The 14680-nt window shown below is 42.1% G+C and overlaps 1 protein-coding gene across 7 annotated transcripts in view; it reads right to left on the bottom strand.

The window, feature by feature from the left end:
- The window catches only part of il1rapl1a (interleukin 1 receptor accessory protein-like 1a), a 186791-nt gene that overhangs the window by 157418 nt on the left and 14693 nt on the right, over positions 1-14680 (bottom strand). For 6 of the 7 annotated variants that reach the window (XM_025064072.1, XM_017040080.2, XM_017040081.2 and 3 more), the window contains 2 exons: positions 11167-11348; positions 8212-9179 (listed from right to left, as the gene is read on the bottom strand). The gene's annotated coding sequence lies outside the window, so the exon portion shown is untranslated. The remainder of the gene's footprint in view (positions 1-8211; positions 9180-11166; positions 11349-14680) is intronic. The other variant, XM_025064071.1, reaches the window with a different exon arrangement.

The following is a 14680-nucleotide window of genomic DNA, read 5'->3' on the forward strand; positions in this document are numbered from 1 at the left end:
CAAATCAAGGCTTACGATTGTTACTGTTGTGAGCAATTCTAGTCTGCTGCAATATCTGACAACCCTGTCTCCTCTGAGTTAGAGCAAGCTGTGAGGTTTTTAACGTTAAGGTCTCCAGGGAACACGCTGCGACGGTGATTCACTTTCACACCGATTCTACACCGCCCCAAAAATGAAGGGAAATGATTAAATTACACCTTTAAATGCAATTTCATCTTTGAAGACAAGGCAATTATCCAGGACTAATCTTGTGTGGGTAAGTGTTTGTGTCCCACAGAGACAGAAAGTGAACAGAAAGGCTACTACATTTCGTAAGCCTCCACTACCTTTATATGTGTGTGTTACTAAATATGTACATGCATTTGGAACGTTAGTGCCTTCAGTTTTATAAATATGCCAACTGGACTTAGGCCATGTTTGAAAAAAATACATCTACTGTTTGTTACATTAGCAGTTAAGGCAGTGTTAGTCATGCTTTACCAGTTTGTCGCATGTTTGGATCATAGATTGTAAATAAAGAATGGACAGCACTGCCTCAGGTGCTGTCCAAAACTGTGGTAAAGACTGGATGAGTCCTACAGGTTTTAAAGGTGATAATGTTGTTGAACAAGGTCACTGATATTGTGATTCTAAACCCCACCTTTTCCCCCACATGCCTGCCACCTACTGGCTGATTCATTGTCAGTCCATTCATAGGCAGCATCCCGACTTTTGTGTCGTCGGTTTTTATCTGGCCTAAGAAAATTCATGTCTCTTTTTTCTGACTCTTGTTTCAAGTGGTTATTTTTCAAACAATGCTCTCCTGCCTTTTAAAATGGCTGTCTATAAATCTGTATTTACTTTTATTGGATTTTTTATTCTTGCCCTGCACACACCGGAAACATTGTCTGCAACTGTTTTGTTTCATTTCCCATTATCTCTCTTTACAATCATACTTTATCTTGTTTTATTATTAATCATAACCCACTGATACACTTTATTCTTTGGTGTACTTTGACTGTGGTTTTGGTCCTTATCCATTAAAATGGTGAAAAGTGACTATCTATCTATCTATCTATGCATCCATCCATCATCCATCATCCATCCATCCACAGTATATACCTTCCCTGCTCTGCTTCTTCTAGTCCTGATGATATTTGACAACGTCTTTTCCTGCAGCTGATTATTGGCCGTTGTCTGCAGAGAAACAGCCTCATGTAAATGCAGTGCTGTTTGTTTTTCCCCATTCTTAACAACATTTGTACAAAGCTGCTCTCCCTCACATTTACAGAAGAGCTGCATTCTTCCTCTCTCTTCAGTGCATGTGCAATTTTGCACGTTTAATGGAGCGTTTCCCACTTAAGCTCATCTCTCTTCACGTGTCTCGGGCTCATCCTTGGAAATCCAGCTCTGTGATTTGTTATGAAAGGACTGATTGAGAGCCAGCGGAGTAAATAACGGCTCCAGCTGCACAACAAATGAAAAAACCAAGCTGCAGCACCTTTGTTCACTTTATGACACGTCCTAATCTGCTCCTCTCCTCCTCTTCCTCTGTTCACTCCCATCATACACGCCCCTTAGTTTTTGCTACCATCAAAAACCTTTATCTGTGTTATTTTCCTTTCATTAGTCCACGTCTATCTCTGGCCTAATTGAATTCAGGTGCACCACATTCCATTTTGTTTAGATTTCCTGCAAATTGATACATTTATAATAGTTGTGATTCAGGCGACCAGAACAGAAATACTGGGCTAGGTTTCAGAGGCTCGTGGAAGAGGCAGTAGCTCAGTAGGTGCAGTTGATTTAAAACAGGATGATTGTCGGTTTGATTCTAGTCTTGGTATCTTTTATGCTGGTGCAGAGCAAAACCAGTAGTGTAAAAAGCTCCAAGTTCTTACGATTACTTAACAATTTACTTAATTCTTATATGTTGTATTCAATATATTCATCATCATCTAATTCAAATTTACTGCATTCTAACAATTATGTTCTAAGTCTGGAGGACTCAGGTACAGTCTGCGTCCCCGGGTTTGACCCCACCTTGTTTTTACTTCTAATTATTTAAAGCCCAGCTGGTCGTGAGTCGGCCGTTCAATGTAAAAATGCAAATGTTTTTGACCCAAATTAATGATCGTTTATTTTATCCACTTAAAACAAAAGACTACAGGTTAATGTAATGTTTCAATCAGGGAGTGACTGGCTCCACAGGCAGAATATTAACCTGAGAAATGACACTGGTGACTCAGCATCAAAATGACCACTGTTACACCACTCTTAGAGGAAGGTTCTGCTCTTCATTACATACAGTGTCCACTGCTTTGACCTTTGATTTGTAATCAAAATAAAATGCCAAAAAAAAGTTCCTACAACTCCACCATAGTGTCTTGACTTGATGATTTCAACCAATCAGTGAGGGAGCGATAAAGTACTCCCCAAACCTGGACATAAGGATTCAAACACACACCTGCGTCCCTCCTCTGACTGTGGTACTGATGTTTACAGACTGTATCTAACATACAGTAAACCGACACCGTCTACAGAGGACTTCCTCTGCGTGCGTGCGTGTCAACAGCTCGTCTCCACCTACTACGACTCAGTTACCTCATTAGCTCCGTTACAGATGTGCAATGAATGAACGTTCTCAAATGGAATGGCCTAGTTGTGCTGCCGTGACTAAATCAGTCCACGCTCTTCACATGAAGCCCCTCAACTGGGCTCCACACAACGGAGGCAGCCTGGAACAGTGGTCTACATAAAAAACAGACAGAACCACGGTTTGACCCACTGTATCAGCACAACTGTCTGTGGAGTTCAAGCTCCGGGGTCTTCAAACCTGCATCTAAATGCCATCATCCTAATTTGTGAGATGGAAACCTGATTTATTGCGTATGTTTGGTTCTTTTAAAGGGCAGTTAATCAAGTGGCCTTCCCTCCATGCTGTTTATTGTTTCTTTATTGTCAATCAATGTCACACGGAGGAGATAATCTTTTTAAAAAATGACCCACCACAAAATATCAATTCCTGGAGCCTGAGTAAGATAGGAACAATGAACATGTGTGTGTGTGTGTGTGTGTGTGTGTGTGTTAGTATTAAAGTGGCTGAATTCATGAATTAGCTCTTATGAACCGCCTCTCCTCGGTCTTTTCTGCGGCAGAAACACACTTCGCTGACCTGTCCTTTCTGCTGTAAAGCACGCAGCTCCATCAAAGGCCTGACAGGCTAAACGCTCGTTCTGTTCCCACGAAGACCCGCTCTGTGTTCTCCATCTGCAGTGTTGGTGTTTCTATTACCATTTGATTCCATGCGTCTGTGCACAACCCAACATTTTGAACCTTCGAGCCAAAGCGCCTCAAATGAATCCTTAGCTCCCCGCATCAAAATGATTATTCCTAAACAAACCGTGTTTAATCGACTGCGTGCCACTCTCCATCTGGAGGATGCTGTGTGACATCTTCCCTTAAATTACAAATATCAATCTGTCACAGTGGGAGCTCGGCTGCCAGTGGCCTCATGGGGGTCCACGTCAAAGCAGCCAGCCTTTAAACAAAGCCATCAAACAACTGACTGCAGTAGATTTTTCCACACAAAACAATCATATCTGTAACATGATCACAGTTCTGACACAAACCAGGTCCCAAGGAAAGACACTTTGTACAGCACTATAACACTTAGGGATTCAGGGAGTCGGAAGGAACACACGTACAGAGACAGAAAACCTCTGCCATGTTCATGACTCTTTCAATAATGAGGGAGGTTTACACTGAAGGAAACAATTCTACTATCTTCAACATAACGTCTTATGATGCTGCACTAGAAGAATTCCAAGAATGCTGTAACTAAACAATGATAACAAAAATATTTGTCTCAAACACCTAGCATTGACAAATGTGGCTGGAAACTATAAACAGTCATGCAGTGTTTATGTTGCCACAGAATTAAGCTGCATATTTCTATGTGGTACAAAAATGCTTTAGGACCGCGGTGAAGTGCAAAGAAAGAAAACAAAAAGTGTAAAACCATCTCATTCACAGCTTCAGTGCACAGCCTGTTACCAACACAATTCATTGAAATCATTAAAATAAGCTGAATTAGCCATCGTACAACAACGTACAACAGCCAATGAGAGGATAGGAAAACACACTAGATGGGTTTTTCTAATGGAATGTATTAAATTGCAAATTTAGTATCCAAGGATGAAATACCTCCAAAACACAGATATAACTGAATCCAGCGAAGGGCGAGCAAGTTTGTTGGCCACAGATAACCACTGGCCATTTGTTGTTATGCCTCAGGGCACCTTGTCAGTCAACATACCACAGATATTTAAAAAACACCATATTATTTTATTGGGTTTTCATTATCAGAAAAAAATGAACTGATACCATGATGTACAGATCCTACATCATTATATTTGGCCAGTGTTTGGCCCTCAACTTCTGTACCGTATATCGGAAATCGTCTGCACCAACTTGTAACAACTTTACGCCGATGCTGTTAAAATACATAAATAAACACTTGAGTGATCGATATTCTCAGATGTAAGCCAAGCCCCTTTGATTCTGGGTCAGCTCTGTCTGGCTTCAACCCTCCTATTTCCTCCCCACTGAAGGCACCGACAGACGCTATAAGCACCGAGGGCTCACAATCTGCTGCGTGACCAGCAGGACTATCCCTGAGCGTGTTTTCCCTCTTCATCGCCGGCCGCCAGCCCAAAGCAACACTACCACTTACACTCCATCCACCCGCTTATTGATACACTTCACCACAGGATTGCATTCGAGTGCTCCTCGGGAAAGCAATAGGTCTGCAGGGTGGTTTAATTCAATCAGCATTAGGGAGGGAAGGAAGGGAACACAGATCATTCATCACAGACAGAGGACCAGTCCAGGAAGAACCAGAAAAACTCAACCAGGGCTTCATTCTTACTCCATAACCATTAAATAAAATGCAGCAGTGGTCCAGAAGGACACTGGGGCAGCTGGGTTTATCTGGGATGTTTGCAGAAATCTAGAATGATGTGATTGGTGCATATATTTGACTGATTTCAGAAATAAAATCCCCCCTGCAGAAAAACAAATCTAAACAGTAAAGAAGCATAAATTCAAAAAATAATAAATAAAATAGAGTATGCCAAATTGCAATTATGTTAATGAACAATGTGAATGTGGGACTGTAAATGTGTGGCCTGGTCTTACAAAGTTGGGCATCACTTTTATAAATTGTTCACGGGGAGATAAACTGCTCCAAATCCAAGAGGAAAGAAAGAAAGAAATACTTGGTGAGTGATGTCGCTTTCAAACACACAGAAGTGCATTCAAAGGCTCTACACATTTAGATGAATGTGAAGCTCGGAAGAAACGCCTTTCTTATACAATGTGAAAGTTAATTAACGAGAGTGAAACAAGCATGGTCCATATTATTAAAATAGACCAGTCTCATGGTAATTAAAGTAATACCCGATCACAACAATAAATATTAGTGGGCTAATAACAGTACAGAATGATGATGATCAGTTGTCAAGATGAGACAGAAGACCATTAAGTTACAGTCAGCTCGCAGTGATTCATCGGTCATTGACTGCAACTGCCGATGTGCCCCTGGGCTAAACAAACCCCTCTTGGTTGCTCATCGTACCCAGTCAGGGTGCGTCCTCCATGTGTTGATCTCATGCCAAGATAAAGTTGTAGGGTTGTATCAAGAAGGGCATTTGGCCTAAAACCTGTGCCAAATGATATATGCAGCTATTAAAGGGAGCAGCTGAAAGAAGATTTATACACAAAGATGCTTAAAATAAACGCTGTTCAAGGACAACACTTAGAAAAAGGACAAAGAATGCACCAGAGCACAGAGAGCACAACAACTGGACCTCGTATGTCAACTGTAAAGGCTGACATTTAAATGACAAGTCTCAGCTGCACAACAGGAAATTGCAGCAATGTAGAAACGGATTGGAGGGAAACCTTTTTTTTTTGCATGAATGAATGAAAACACAAGTGAGTGAGTTGAAGAAAAGCTAGTCTGAAGTATTTCTGTTAATAATGATTGAGTTGTTGTTCAGATTTATAATATTTAACAAGTATAATAATTAAACACTGTTTGTATTTTGTGGTCTGTTGAACATTTAAATAGCTATGTTGGTAACATTCAGAAATATGTTTTCACTGACAAGTAATCCTTAAAACTGCTCTTAAAGTACCAGACACTTTACCTGGAGTAAGTTACTGACATTAGTGATTCTCCTGCTCCTAAATCTGTGCTGCTGTATGTAGTGATTTTATGGGTTCATTTTTTTTCTCTCTTAGGAAACTGCCTGCGTACTCGACCTGAAAAAGACCCATGTGAGGGTTATATACCAGAGCAGCGACTTTCAGCGCCGAGACTTGCGCCCTAAGGAGGAACATTAGATAAAAGTGACTGCACAATATAGTCGGCCAAATAAAGTGCCTTTGTCTCAATATAATGTAAAACCCAGACCGTCAGAAAGACTTTCTCTCACATTATTTTGCTTCGGTTGAAGGGGAGAAGTGGCTCACCTCCAAACGGCCTGGCTTTGCTAGTGCACATTGATGCAAGTCACATCACGGAGTGAGAAAGTGGAAAATATCGGCCTAAAAGGCTGAGGCTGAGGAGGCCTACAGTTTCAGTCTTGGAGCTGGAGACACTTTTACGCATTGTAAAGCGTGAGTGAAAGACTGACGCCGGCGTGTGATAGTATTCTGTACAGCTACAATGTGAGGGTAAATGGCCATTGAGATCGTTGTCTCCATCACTGACATTATCATAACGGCCCCGAATCTCACAGCACTTTAACTAACCATCCGTTTCCACTCACACACCTTCGTGTCCACAGGGTTCCACCCATGGGACCGAGCTGTGTGTCCTGAGGTAGGAAACTTACAGCACGGGTCGGGGCGGAGAGCCACAGCCTGTGGGATCAAATCACAGAGCTGTCAGTCCAACAGCCTGCAGTTAACCGAGCGTCATAATACAAATGAGCTTCGTCGGAGTCGTAAAGATCTGACAGGAAAATACAGCGACGGAGCGAGATTCGGTTTGTGTGTCTCCCTGTTCAGGTTCTGCTGCGAGTGCAGTGACGCACCGTCTCTGTCTATGTTCACACACATGCACGCGCACACACACACATACATATACATTTATATAAAACACACCTCTGCGCAGCTATCCTTGTCAAGCCTGTCTGGTTACTGCTAATAAGCCCATCATTCTGAACACTACCGTCACCATCACCATCATCAGGTGAAGCTCATACATGAATCTTAATCGCACATTTATTCTTGACAGAAAACAAAGCCTCACAGATCAGGTTTGTCTCCTCAGGGACCAGGCTTCCTTTTAGTCCCCGTGTGGACCACAGCAGCCCTGAGCTGACAAGGTCAGTGTTTCATCCACAAAAAAAACATCCCACAGAGGGACACACACACACATACACACACACACATACATAAAGTTATTTTTGTGTCCAGACCATCAAACTTGAGGGTCTGTTTTCGTGTTGGAGCCACTGCCTCAGCTCCAGTATCAGCAGCAGAGGCAGCAGCAGCTGCTGATCTCCACATAAAGCCAGGATTGTGCCTATAATGAGGCTTAGTGCTCTGAACTGTCTTCAGGCAGAGCTGCTGCTGCTGCTGCTGCTGCCTGGTTTACACATTCATGTGGACCACAGATCCCCCTCCACTGTGCAGGAGCTCCACTGAGCCCCGAGGGCCGGTGTGTGTGTGTGTGTGTGTGTGTGAGAGAGAGAGAGAGAGACTGCAGTGCAGCGCAAAAGGGTTTCTTCTCTTTGGCATCTCCATCTCTGAGCTCCAACACATCACAGGAGCAAATATTTAAAGAGTGACCTGCCGCACGAACCGCATCAGGAAACCCACTTATCCAACGCTGCGCCCCGGCTGTAGCGTTAGAACTGTGTTTGTTCCAATCTCACTGCTGCAACAGTGACAGGTGATGAACTTCTCACTAAAGCATTTAGTGTCTCGGAGGCTTTCTCTAACAGTCGAGTATCAGATCCTTCTTTCTCTCTCTCTGTAGATTAAGTGTCTGATAGAAACCCACTGCCACGGGCGACCAATTCATTTCAGAGGGGAGAAAAACGAAGAAGCAGTGAAATTGAGGTCTGCGAACTTTATGAAATCATCAGGAAAGAGAAAGGGAGGCGAGGGGGTGGGGGTGTGGGGGGGCAGGTCAACAAGCCCAGAGGAAAACTGGCCTACCTTCAACTCGATTCCAAAATGCTACAACAACGTTTGTTGGTCAGTGAGGGAGGCTTATTTGGACATCACAACTCCATGTCAGCAGAGAAAACACGTTTCCACGGAATGGGTGTATGAAGTCCGGCTACAGTCTTGCGTTTCGGCGGTGTCACCCATTCAGCCAACGGTGCCAGTCGGTTAAATCCAAGTGGAACAGTCGAGATCTTGTCTCCGAGTCTTTTGGAGCAGGTTGGAATGAGAAGAAGTGCGCCAACAAGCGCTCTCCTACGCAGATGTGACTTAGTGCGCCTGGAATAGAACCACTATGATGGCTGGGAAAGACTGGACTACTGACAGAAACGTGCGTGTACACTGTCGGCTGGAGGAGAGGATGTGCAATGATCTTCCTCCCGGCCAAAATAAATAAATAAAAAGAAAGCAAAAATGTTGCGCAAATCACGATTCATCACTTATCCTCTCCAAGGGGAAGCCGGAACATCCCGGACGCGCCGCCGTGCGCTGCGAACCTCCGCACTCACAGCGGAGACGGGGGAGAACAGAAGAAATGTATGGATATGATGGTCAGATCCGACGGGGGGGTTTCCTCCTCCAGAGCTCCGCCGCGCTTCGTATAGTTGCAATGCACACGGCGAGAAGGATCTCTCTCTCTCCCTCTCTCTCTCTCTCCGTGGTCCTAGTGCACCACAGACCGTCCCCTGACGGTGCTCACACACACACTCACGCTCACATACACGCGCTCACACACGGCCGTGGCTGCTGCACCTGCGCCCTGTCATTTCCATCCAGTGAGCAGTGAGATGGAGGGAGAGAAGAGAAGCAGGGAGGGGGGGCAACATTCCAACAGACAGCTAGAAGTTCAATTAAAGCCGCAACGTTGAATTGCTCTTAAAAGAGTTTACGTGGTTTAGGGGTGAGGAAGAAGGGGAGACAGAGAGAAAGGCGGTTGTCCTGCAGCCTCACCGGAACAGCTGAGAATTCAGGGAGAAAAAACAACAACAGCAATGAGACCATTCCACATCTTTCACTCTGAATATCAACGTCACTTCCACTCAAGTTAGTAATCCAAAGAGACAGTGGGGGATTTATGAATAAAGTCTTTTTTCATGGTGCAGCATGACCTCCACCCTCTCTCAGCCATATTCAGATAATGACAGGAAACATGTTTACCACCTCAGCTGCCCATGCTAAAGTCTGAAACAGTTATTTATGCCAAACGGAGATCCATGAAGTTCCATGAAGGTTAAACACTCATCATTGCTCATGATTGTTTCTCACAAAAAAATGTGGACTTAGTAGCCTCTTTGTTCATGGATGCATTAAGCCCCTGAGTGGAGATGGATATCTCGATGAGGCAGATATAAATAGTGGAGGTAGACAAGGTAAAACACCTGAGAGGAAGTGCAGAGGAAAAGTATAAAACTGTAGCAAGCACTAACAAATGTGTGTGGGAAACCTCTGGCGGTTTTGACCTTTGCCCTGTACTGTATGATTTAAGGACTATGCACACTTAGACAAGAGACTTTGGCAGGAAGATGCTGAGAATTCCAATGGGAGTGATGAGTCAGAGGAACAGCTGTGGTTGATCATTTTTATGGATAAAAAGTAGAAAAGAAAGTTTGTTAAACTGGTACTATAGAAAAACTGCAGAAAAATTAGTCCAGAAACACCAGGAAAAAGAAATCAGAAAATTGATCAACTTCTTTTAATGGGAGACATGAATATAGTTTGATGCAACAGTTGACGGGGGAGGAGACAGAGTGAGGCAGGAAATCATATAAGGGAAACTCCTGAAGGCGACGTTCCAAAAAGATTTCTGTCAAAGGCATGACACGCTTTCACATCCAAACATAATCCTGTTAACACAGGAGCCACCTTCATCAACTGTTGTGCCAACCTCATCAAAACTGCATTTCCTAACAAGTACCAACAAATATAGTCTTACTTTGTCAAAACGAGTACATGATGCAGTGTTTGCCCGAGCAGCGAAACAGTGTATATTTACTGTGTTACTTAAGAAGGATCTTGGACGGAAAAAGTTAGCAGTTCAAAGATCGGGGGATCTGAGATTTGAACATTTGGAACAACCGTTTCTAACAAGTCAACATGTCGTCCTTCCTCCAGGTCATACCTTCATTTCCAAACGTACACATCATCGCCGCTGTCTCTTTTATCATGAAAAAATGTTTGAACCCAATTTCAACATGCTACAACATTAAATTAGCAGGATTCCCATGAAAAACGTGACGGGGTGCAGTCGACACAAATTGTACCTCCCAAAATCTACACATTTATTACTGAAAGACTTCACATTTACAGAGGAACAAGTGTCTCCTGCTGTAACTGTAAATGGCAGCCACATGTGAACACCACACTGTCCCATCAAAGGCTTGTTTTGTTTATTCCCCCTGCTAAAAACCACATCATATTGTTGGTGATCAAACATGCGCTCACATGTGATCCATCACAGGTGAACCACCTTAGACGAGAAGGCTGCAGGGGGGACTAGAGACCGACACAGTTCACAGGACACACATCAATGTGTTTGTGTGTCAATATGAGGATAAATCCGCCTCTTTCATCACATTCCATTAGGAACTGTGGCAGCTGTAAACTAGATGGGTGGGAAAGAGGGAGGCTGTCTTGTGTAACTGCACTTGCCTGAGGCGAAGGAAACTCATCACAGACTCATCTGCCTCCACACTTCTCTTTGGAGCCTGAGTAGGTTAGCCTGACCGTTAGCCGCTATGCAGAAAATAAATAGAGGATGGCTCATAGGAAACCAATTCTCCTCTGCATTATCTAATAAAAAACTTACTCACCGCCTTAATCTGTACCAACTGCCCTTAAAGTTGAAGATAATTATAAACCTGGTAGTTTAATGTCTGATGGTGCAGTAACTTTGTCTGGCCATAGACTATTAATAGAAGGTGGACAGAAGGTTACAGCTGTACTTACATGTTCATGTCAGTGGATCGTGACAGCGTGGAGCAGTGTCAAAAAGCCACCATCACCAGGACAGGACGAGCTCAACAACTCAGACACTGAGGAAGACTTCAGTGGCAGGAGGAAGATGAAGGCAGCGACCAATGACTTTTCTGGTCGGCTACTGTTTTTATTAACCAGCCGTGTTACAGGCACTGTTCGGGGTAAAAAAAAACCAAAAAGAACAAACATCCACATATTAATAATCTGTGTAACTGTCAAGTGAAGAATCTTACTCAAACATCGATCAATTTAAATGTTATGAACCATAGCAATGTCTGTATTAGCATTGACTGTATCATAACAGTATTATTTCATGTCCTGTGTTTTTTTTCCAGGACATTTTACCGTTTGTTAACCCGTTTTAATGCAGACCCTGTTGACAAAAACGCTATTTCACTTAACTGTGATAGTAATTTGGTAATAAAGGTAAAGGTTTGCAGGTTTAATATGTGCCAATCAACTATTTGAGTTACTGTTGTCTGGTTAATAATCTGGATTTGCAGCAGATATTTTTATAGGACTTTAAATTTAGGGACAACAACTCTTAACAGAATTAACCTGTGAAGTTGTTAACAGCGTATTTTATTAATAATTGTACTTTTTAAGATTTAAATGAGCTTTTTATAAATATGGATTAAAGTATTACAGTTCTATTGTAGACTTTTTTTGAAAAGTTGCGATCTCTGTGATTTCATTTCGAAACAGCTACTACTGTCTCAACTCTGATTCAATCCCCTTTAATTCATACTCTGGAGGATTTGGCCTTAAGTGTTCTTCTGGACGGCACTCCAAGGTCAATTTGGTTCATAACTACATAACCAATATCTAAATTTAGCATATATTTAACATTTCATACACACAGCCCTACTCTCTACCTCTCTGCAGCCTGCTGAATATTCAGTAGGTAAAATTGCCGCATATGAATGATACCATAGAAACTACGATCGCAGGATCGCCGTCACATCTCAACTCCCAGCATTTATTTTCCTCCCTGCTGCCTCATTGTCCACTCTTTTTTTCTTCCACTAAACAGCTGTGCTCGGCGACATCTTTGTCAGTGTGATAACAGCTCAACACAAAAGCTCTCAATAAGTTCAAAAAAGGGACCTTGGAATATGCAATATTGTGAATTAGCATCATGTCCCACTTTGTGGAACAGACAAAAAGTAGTGCACGACAGATTCAAATCAGAAACAGGGAAATTCCATTGGTAGAACATGAAAAAAAATCCTTTTGGATCACAGGTCTACAGATGTAAATATGGTTCAGATGTGAGTGGATGAAGACAGTTATGGAACCACTGCTGGTGACTAAACAATCAGTTGGATGTAGTGATGTGAACCTCTGCAAACTGTCCACCAACACACAAAATCAATGGTTACAGACGCACCAAGGAGAAGCAGTCGCTATTACATCACAGATGAACACTGTGATACGGACACACACGGACGTGCAGATACAGATAGTCAAAGGACACGCGTAGGCTCTGAGTCTGCTAGATGTTTCACACAGAGTGCAGAATGATACATGCCCATTCTTTAATTGGAGGTTTATGAAACCTGCAGGTTGCAGGTGCCAAGCCGTTTGCAGACGGATGCCAAGCGGTTGCTACGACAGCAGGTTGTGACCCTGCTGTAATTGTGGAGATGATGCCATTTCCCCAGCTCATCTGGTACCTACATCTGTGCCAGCACCAAAAAAAAAAAAAAAAAAAAAACGCTGACAGCCAGAGCACATAACGGAAACTGAACCAGAACTTCAGTGGAAAGAACTCTGCACTCACACCAACCCTTCTGAGGTTTACCACTCCAGGTTCCTTCTCCTGACTGATCTGATCTTTCACAGCTTTCACTCTTTCACATATTGGCCAGTATACAGTATTAATAAGTCTAAGTATTTGAAGTATGGCATTTCTTTTTCACAATTTCAAATATATGTTCCCACAACAACAGTAACATCTGGTTCTACCCACTGTCAATGATGATATCAATGATGTTGATAATCCTACAAATTGCTGATGAATGATGTTGATAATCCTACAAATTGCTAAAGCTGTAAAAAAACTCATTTTAAAACACTTACAACTATTGAACTATATGAGAATTTGAATATACACTGTTGGGTTTACATTTTACACGCATACGAACTATACAGTGCAAACATAATGTTATGTATTAGGTTGAGGTTAATGAACCTAGACTTAACCATCCAGTTAGCTGCTAGCTTTTGTTTTCTACTCTATTCAGTTCAGTAGTTTTTGCAATGATGCCAGCCAGTGACAGTTCATGACCTTCTCTTTAATTATTATTTGAGTGTAAATACCTATAAATTGTATTTAAATGCTAAAGGATTATCATGTACATCATACTCAGAAAAACTGTTCCTAGAAAAGATGATGGGACTTTACTATCATTTTAATTTGTTTTATGCTTTCCAGTTTGTTGTTGTTGTTGTTGTTTCAGGGTGGTTGATATTTCTCTCATTAATTGTACATGTGAATTTACTGTAGTAACCCAAAAAGACAACACCTCTGAATAGATTTTATTTCTTCTTTTTAAGGCAATATAAAAAGAAGACATAAAAATCCTAGTAAAAATAATCTTGGATTTCTGTCGAAGCTCTCCCACTTTCGCCTGGTTATATTTTGCCTCTGCACTGAGAGAGTTTATGTAAGGAGCTACACTAACAGCCTGTGAGCTTACAGTAGCTTCTTCACTCATGCTGACTGTTGCTAAATATTTCAACAGGGAACTAGATTTTTCTCCCCTTGCATCTCACCAACGAACCATCTCCAACCAACAGAAATCATCATAACAAATAAACACCAGCGAAAGACGTATCCTCTTCGAAACAGCACGGAGGACATGAAAAAAAAGGAGCTCAGTGAGCAGCATTTTGAAGGTGAGCTATGAAAATGTAATGTATAATTGCCTGTGGTGGGAATGCTCCAGCTGCTGGCTGCATGGGAAAAAGAGAGGTGTGAAGCAAGAGGAAAACAGCAGCGAAAACATGATTCTCCAACCACAAATTCAGGTAGATCAGAGCATTATGGCCACTGTGGGATCGTTGTCAGAGAAAACACGTTTAAAGGGAGTTGCTAAAACAACTGACAGTAATAGTTAGACGTCATAGCAACACATTATAACTATGAAAACACACCCCTTCTTCATCAAAAACACCAAAACCTCTCAGCAATTACAGCCAACAACTGGAGCTGCCAGCCAGTAAAATGACAGAATTTTTTCCTGAATGAATGAGAGTTTGCCTGACAGTGAATGTGAAGTCAGTTTCTTAGGTGAAGCTATGGGAACAGAGCCAACCTGGATTTATTTATTAGATTTTTAAAAATAATCTGCTGGGACAAATATTCTTGATTAAGAAAAAAGAAAATGTAAAAAAGACTAAGATTAAATGTCATTTTTAGGAAGCCATAGATATTAAAGTTGCACTTTATGTTAAATGTTTTTTTATAAATTTCAAAGAC

The sequence above is a fragment of the Cynoglossus semilaevis genome, chromosome 16 (genome assembly GCF_000523025.1).
Source record: "Cynoglossus semilaevis isolate Cse_v1.0 chromosome 16, Cse_v1.0, whole genome shotgun sequence".
Taxonomy (NCBI): Eukaryota; Metazoa; Chordata; class Actinopteri; order Pleuronectiformes; family Cynoglossidae; genus Cynoglossus; species Cynoglossus semilaevis.